At 30.8% G+C, this 7,649-nt stretch overlaps 1 long non-coding RNA gene across 3 annotated transcripts; it reads left to right on the forward strand.

Annotated features, from left to right (window-relative positions):
- The first annotated feature begins 2,302 nt into the window (after positions 1-2,302).
- Positions 2,303-6,313, forward strand: LOC107488300 (uncharacterized). 3 transcript variants are annotated; one of them, XR_008002717.1, is made up of 6 exons: positions 2,303-2,497; positions 2,663-2,823; positions 4,392-4,559; positions 5,413-5,548; positions 5,755-5,898; positions 6,239-6,313. It is a non-coding gene; the product is annotated as an uncharacterized LOC107488300 (long non-coding RNA). The 3 variants fall into 3 exon arrangements; XR_008002716.1 differs by having other exon boundaries at positions 2,304-2,497; positions 2,720-2,823; positions 5,752-5,898; XR_008002715.1 differs by having other exon boundaries at positions 2,305-2,497; positions 2,720-2,823.
- The last annotated feature ends 1,336 nt before the right edge of the window (positions 6,314-7,649 follow it).

The raw sequence follows: 7,649 nt of genomic DNA on the forward strand, positions 1-7,649 counted from the left end.
TTCCATTTAACTAAGCAAAATCACTAAAAAGAAAAAGCTAAGGAAAATGGATTTGAGAACGTGACTTTTATGCATAAATGCACATATACAACATGACACTTCATTAGTTTCCTTCATTAAGTTTATATAATAATATAATCATCCTTCATTAAAGCCAAACGTGGCTTATGCCTCAATACATATATATCAAAAGGTGACACCTAACCACCCTTCTTTGCCCAAATCATCATCGAATCCATTAAGCACATTCATTGTGCAATAACCGAGCTTGCATGTTATCCAAACAAAGGAGAGAATGGCCGAATTTCATAGTGAAAACCGTGAGTTCCTTCTATTTTCTCTTTTCGATTTTTTTTATTCATAACTCCAATTAAAAATCTAATCCGATAAAAGTATTTGTATTTTTTTTCTCTACATATTGACATTATTTTTGTCTAGTAAAAATTGACGGTGACGTAGTTTCCCTTCCTTTTAAGTTCGGCCAATTGGAATTTTAAACAACACAGACGATTTATAATATTTTCCTTTTTAGCAGCTCATTGAAAAAATTTCTCTGGAACTTTCGTTGATTTTGATGTCATACGGAAGTATAGAATTTATTTTTTTAAAATTAAACGTTTTTAACTTAGAACGTCTACAAAATTAATTAGATAATTACAAATATATCTATATATATTAATTATAGTAATGTTATTAAGTATGAATTATTGTTGTAAATGTGACTGGTTTGATTGTTATGAGAGATTAATTGGTGGAATTAAGTTTAGATTGAGGTTGTGAAAATGTGATTGTTGTGTAATTCAGATTTACTTAATGATGGTGGATATTGTTGCAAGCTTGTTTAAGAAATTATTAGTTATTGGATATGTTAATTTGATTGGATGATATTGTGTTGAGCGTTGAATTGATTTAGGCTTGTGCTCGGTTTGGATTTATTGTGATGACGATTTATTTGTGACTGTTTTCTGATTATTAAAGATTTCGTTGATTTGAGAATTGTTGAGAAAAAGGCTGGTGAATTGTTGAGGAATAGAGAACCCATAAGGGTGGTTTAGTTCAAACTTTAGAGGAAATGTTGCTGAAATTTTATAAAATCTGAGGTTTTATTTGAAAAATTATTTTAAAAGATTTGGTTTTGGAAAATTAAATTATTTAAGATTTATTTAGTTGAGAAAAGGTGTACTCTATTTTTAAACTCGATTTATTAAGAAAAACATAATGTTTTAAATCTAATTTTGTAAGGAGAGATTTTGTTTTAAGTATTGTTTTGAGCTCGTTTTTTTAAGAAAAGAAATCTCTGCCACAGGAGAGTAGAGAACAAGGATTTAAAGAATATATTAACTTAAAGAGATTGTCTGCCACAAAAGAGTAGACGTGATATTGTTTGGGTCTTAGTGCCAAATGTATAGTGGAAACGCTCACACAGTGAGAACTGTTTTCCAAATGTAAGCACATTGAAAGTTACATTGTATGCGGCTTAGCCGTAAGACTTATAAGCACACTAGATGCATCTAAAAACCATATCTAGGACTCGTATCTGGGTAATGTCGGGAGCGGGTAGGCAACCGACAGATGAGCTCATGGCCTGCATTAGGAATAGACATGCATCATGTTGTTTGCACATTTGCATTTGATTGCGCTTGCTTGTCTTATTACTTTGTGATTGTGCTGTTTGTCTTGTTGCGACTTCCTTGTACATTGAATTGAATCTCTTGCTTGTACTATTTGTTTGTGAATGTATTAAAGTGATTACGAATTGACATTTGACTGAAAATTAACTATGTGGCTGATAGAGGGACAATGTGACTAGTTTTATATTTAAAATTTGTTTTGATTTTAGAGATTTTAAAAAGAGGTAATTAGTTAGCTAAAGTAAAATCAATAGTATTTTCAAAGGGTTCGATAAAAATAAAGTTTTATAGAGTAAAGTTAATTATTTGCACTTTATTTCATTACTTTTACGGCATTCCCATTCCCTACTGAGAACGCATGGTTTGTTTTCACCCTCAAAATCTTCCACCCTTTTAGTGACAGGTTTGAAGGTTCATTATGAAGCTGCAAACGAGAAGTAGATTTACTTGTGATTTCTGTTGTTTTTATAGAGTTTCTTCGCCCTTGTTGCTTTAGCTTTTATTTTATCTAGAGGGATAGGTATTGTATTCGAGTTTTATATTGAATTTATTTGTATAGAACTTATTATTATTAATAATTATGTGATTATTATTATTTGAAGATCTTTGATATATGATTTTAATTACGAAAAATAATTTTCTGGAAATTTCTATAAAACTGAAATGCGATATCGAACTAAAGGCTCAATATTAAATAGTAAATAAGAAAAGCAGGGTAATAACGCCTCACTTTTGGTACGATCATGATGTGCTAAAAGTTAGGGTGTTACATCAGGGATTTGGACCCTGAGGTCGACCGACAAGAGGCACCTCTACAATTTGTTCATCCAAGTCCGGCAAGTGGTTTCGGTTCAACCAAGAATGAGGTACTTAAAATCTTTCGTGTTTCCTTCCTATTTTTTCCTTCTTATGCCGACAAAAATAGGCGACTCTCCATTTTATTTTTTGATTTTTTTGATTTTCTGTAATTTTTGTTTGTCTTCATGATGGTATTATTAATAATTTGTTTTGATTGGTGATGTGTTTTGTAGTAGTGGTTTAACTGAAGTGTGTTGGTTGGTGATTACCATTTTTGTTGCTGGGTGCAGTGTCATCTCCCAAAGATGTTCCTGACTTGAAGAAGCTTGGTGTCGAAGTTGTAGTTTTTCTGAATGAACCGTATGAAACGGTGTTGCCGTCATCATTGTATCATGTAAGTATCTAACTTGGAATTTACAAATGTTTCTGTATATCCATGCCCAGGAACTCCGAACAGTTTTCAATTGTGCAAAGTCTTTAACTCACTTATTACTTAACAAATTTGTATGGCTTTTCTATATATGGGTCTTTAGATTGTTGAGAACATAATTTTTTATTAATGGTATATATACATTTTTAAACATACGACTAAATTACTTTCCTTTTTATATTAATCTAATTCAATTCAATTCAGTTCATGTTTTTGCAACTTCATTTGTTATACTCAGTGTGCCTCCCTCATCAACTATAAAGATGTTGGTCTTAACTAATGCTGCTAGTAAAGTGTTAAGTAAAGGAGAGGCAAATATAGCTATTATCAGGAAGGTTTGTTCTTCATAATTGAATTTATTTTCTTTCACTGAATGTTTTAGGGGTTAAATTGTTTGTGCAGAATATAATTAAAAATGCAAAATATGTGAATACTAAGAACTCTGTGTTTGATGAGCTGGGCAAAAAAACATTACATGGAACATGCTGAATTGATGGATTCAGTACTTGATGTGGTGAGGAAGGAAGTTGAGAATTGTGATTGCCTTCGTTGTGCATAATATTCTTTTTGGTCAAGTGAGGTGGTTTTTAAGTTATCTTTCCTCTTTCAGTTCACTTTTTATTATTTATTTATGGGCTGGTTTGTTTTTATTATGATGTAATTAATATTTTGTTTTCTGTTGTTGTTCATTATTTCTTCATCTATTTTTATTGTTTTAAAAATGTAATTAAAGCTTAAAGATTATTTTACGAAGTATATATCTTTAAAAATAGTTACTTCATCATTTAAAAGCATGGGTAAGAATTAAAAAAAATTTTGGTTTAATTAAATTAAATTTTGATGAACATAGGGTAGTTTATTTTTTGTTTGTAACTTAAACATGTGATGCTTTGATGATATGGTTCCATTGTAATTTTAGGATTTGTATATTGAAAATAGGAGAGTAAAAGTAAGAATTGAGCTGTGTTTTTTTCTTCTCCTATTCTTTTTCGTCATTAAATATTTTTTTATTGAAATGCAGCATGTTGAGTAAAATATTAATGAAATTTATACTGTGTGAGAAGGACAGAAACTAGCGTTAAAAGATTTTCTCATTGGATGATTTTGTTTGATTTCCTTCTCTTTTATTTGGTGATACAAGCTTTAGCTTTCCATTAAGCTGGCCTGTTAGTCGAGTTTTAATAAACTAAAAATTGAAAAGTGTAAAGAATATTCATACACATCATGAGAGGAAAACCTAGAGAGAGAGAGAGAGAGAGTACGTCTGAGGACTAAAAAAAATAGTCAAGTTTGATTATTAAACCGTATTATCATTGTGATTGTTTATTAGCCACCTATTCAATGTAGCTTTATATTGCTAATTAGGTTGCGGATGCAATTTAAATCTCTATACATATATACTTTTACATGTAAATATATAATTTCTTTTAATACATTAGTCTCAACAGAAAAAATAATTAATTGCTTTCTTGACTATAAACTGCAATTAAAAGCCAAAGAACCAAAAGTATAATTGTTGATCTGTTCTTAAGGATACAAGGGGAAGCACACAGACAAACTTTTGGTGGTTTGAAGTCACTCCTTCAAAGCATCAGAATGAGTTTCCATCAATGCCTCCCGTAAATTCAGCTTACTCTATCCAGTCCGATGCAGTTGAAAATGAATCATATCAAAGCTTCCCAAAGTACCCTAGCAGACAGGTATTATTCTATCATTTTATTTGTGGATTTTAATTAAATTTTGTTATACTTTTTTCTATCCTCTTCCGTACTGTTGATATTTCTATTTATTTGGGTTTGATGCCTGTAGTCAGCAGTCCTTATTCTATAACATGTAGAGAAGACTATGAAGTTACTTTTGTATGTTATGCCCATTTCAGTTTAACTAATTGGATCCAAGACTAAATTAACAGAGTGTTATGGATTCGCAACCAGCATCACATTGTTAGAAATTTTTCATTTGGTATGTCAATCCTCTCATCACTAACACTTTACATATGCCAATAAAAATATTCTAGAAAAATATTTTGAGTTCTCAATTTATTAGCTGGAATTGGTTTGAATAAAAAGGATTTCTTTTTGGAAATTCTATAAGAGATAATTTTGGAGTAATGAAGATCATCAATTAAGCAAAAATTAATTCTATAAGAAAATTTTATGTTAAAATGTGAACATGTGTGTTGTGCATGTCTTGGTTCAAGGGAGGTTTACTCTTCAGAAGTAGTGCTGTGAGCTGAGTTACTTTGAGTATACTTTTGAGTATTGGTAAGTGGTTACTAAGAGCTTTGTCCCTCTCTTTTGCTTCTATAAGAAAAAATTAAAGAGAAAAAAAGAAAAACAAAGAAGGCTCTATTTTGAGCATACTTTCAGGTAAGATGTTTTTGTTAAAGCGGTTCATCTTGGATTGTTTCTGATGTTACATCATTAATACTATTAAAAATCCTTATATTATATAGATTAATTTTGTGGATTACAAGACAAGAATATTACAATAGGCTAAGGCCTTTGAGTTACAGACAAGCTGATGTGTTTCCTTTGTATTTTTCTCTCACAGCAAGCCCAGCTGTGAGGAACCACTTCATTACACGGTTGTTGTACGTTGGAGATTTAGACTCTGTTGTCAACGAGAGGCACCGCCACTATTTGTTCATCCAAGTCCGACTAGGGGTTTCAGTTCAACCAGGAACGAGGTACTTAAAATCCTTCATATTTTTCTTCTTATTTTTTCCTTCTTTTGCCGAAAAAATAAGAGACTCCCTATTTTGTTTTTTTGGTTTGCTAGAATTTTTGTTTATACTGCAAAAATTTGCAACTTTTGTGTTTTTGATATAGATTATAAGTGTATGATAATGATGCTAATGGAAGTGAGTATTTTGTCATGGTTGTGAAAAAGAAGAAATCACGATGATGATGAAAGGAAGCTTGACGAAAGAAAGAGAAGAGGGTGGCGATGATGGAAATTCAGCTTACTCTGTTCAGTCCGATGCAATTGAATATGAATCATATAAAAAGCTCCCCATAGTACTGTACCCAAACACATGTATTATTCTATCATTTCATTTTTAGGTTTTGATTAAATTTTGTTATACTTTTTGTTATCCTCTTTATTACTCTTGATTATTCTATCTATTTGGGTTTGATGCCTGTAATCAGTAGCCCTTATTCTATAACATATAGAGAAGAAAGAATACTTTGGTTTTGGACATTCTATAACAGATAAGTTGGGAGCAATGAAGATCATTAAGTAATGCAAAAAAAACTATAAGAATATTTTTTTAAGGTTGTGTTGGCTTGTACAATATTTAAAATTAGTGTGTAGCTGATCAGTTTTTCATCTTTTAAATTTGTTCTTCATTTGGTCAAATTTTGTTCTCCTGCAGATTGCGCATACTCTTCCTGTTTCACTAAATAACATTGGAGGTGTATTCATGGGAGCCTGTTCTGTATTAATAGAATGTTTTTGGGATACTCATACTACTGAAACTTTGTTGGAGTTTGGATAGCAGATATATTGGTAGGATTATCTTTTGCCAATCTGTTATAATTTAATTTTTTGAGTTTAAGCCATCATTGACTTACTTCTTGGTCTCATATATGTGTTAGGTAAGTAGCATTGTGTTAATTAACAATTTTGGTTAGTTGAGCTAAATTATTGCACTTGGTTTAGGCAGTGACTTGACCACTCGCTGATGATCGTTCGGTTGATGTTACGTTAATTAGTAAGTATAGATGATTTATGTGTGAACTGCTTTGATAAGAACAATGCCTTGAGATAAAGGCTAATTCTTTGTGTTTTTATGAGTTTGAATCAAGAAACAATAAGTTGAAAGCAATCTTTTCTTATTGGAGTTGTCCATGATTCCTTTAAAAGAAGAGGTTAGTTTAGTAATTTTATTTCTGGTGGGTTCCAAGTTTGGTAGTTTTGATGATGAATTCTTTTTATTTTTTCATTATGCCGAGAAAAATAGGCGGTTCCCCGTTTTGTTTTTATTTTTGGTTTTTATTTCCTAGAATTTTTCTTTGTGCTGAAAAAGTTTGCAACTTATGTGATTGTGATTTAGAGTTTAAGTGTATAATGATATTAATAAAGGCGAAAATTTTGGTTTGGTTGTGAAGGGACTATGTGACTAGGTTTCAAAAGCTCAAGAAGAAAAGGAAAAAGGTGGCACAAAAGCAGTTCTAAGGAGGAAACATATGGGGCTACGTGTTTGATTACTAATCTTTGCACTTTTATAATTTTTCTTTATTTTACAATGATAAAACTGTTGTTTTTTTCTATAATAAATTTTATGTAAAGAGCTCGTCCAATGAAATATTCATTACCAAGATTTAAAGGGATATCTGACTTTATTATTAGTTTTTTACTTTTGCTAAGATAGGTATTTACTTTTGTGATTCCTTAGTGTGTGGTTTTAAAATTATGAAGTGTAGAGTATGGAAGAGGACAGCAGCTTAAGGCCATTTGTTTTACGGCGAAAGATTTTAATGTGGATCACTTTTTGTAAATAAGTTTAATTTTCGCTGATTCTATTTATTTTTTAAAGGTTAGCTTTTAGGATTTGCTTTCTAACTTCTCTCATTTTGATTTTTTTGGCTTTGTTTTGTTCCAATATTAAAGGATTAATTCGTGTGTATGGAATGTTCATTGTTTTTTATTCATATTTTCTAAAAGGATTTGGTATGGAATGTTCACTGTTTTTAATAAGTTCTGTAGGTTAGAAATTTAGAGTTATGCATGCGTTGGATGGAAATTAGATAAAATGTTAGTGTGTTTTTTTTGTTTCACTTTTT

The sequence above is a fragment of the Arachis duranensis genome, chromosome 1 (assembly GCF_000817695.3).
Source record: "Arachis duranensis cultivar V14167 chromosome 1, aradu.V14167.gnm2.J7QH, whole genome shotgun sequence".
Lineage (NCBI taxonomy): Eukaryota > Viridiplantae > Streptophyta > Magnoliopsida > Fabales > Fabaceae > Arachis > Arachis duranensis.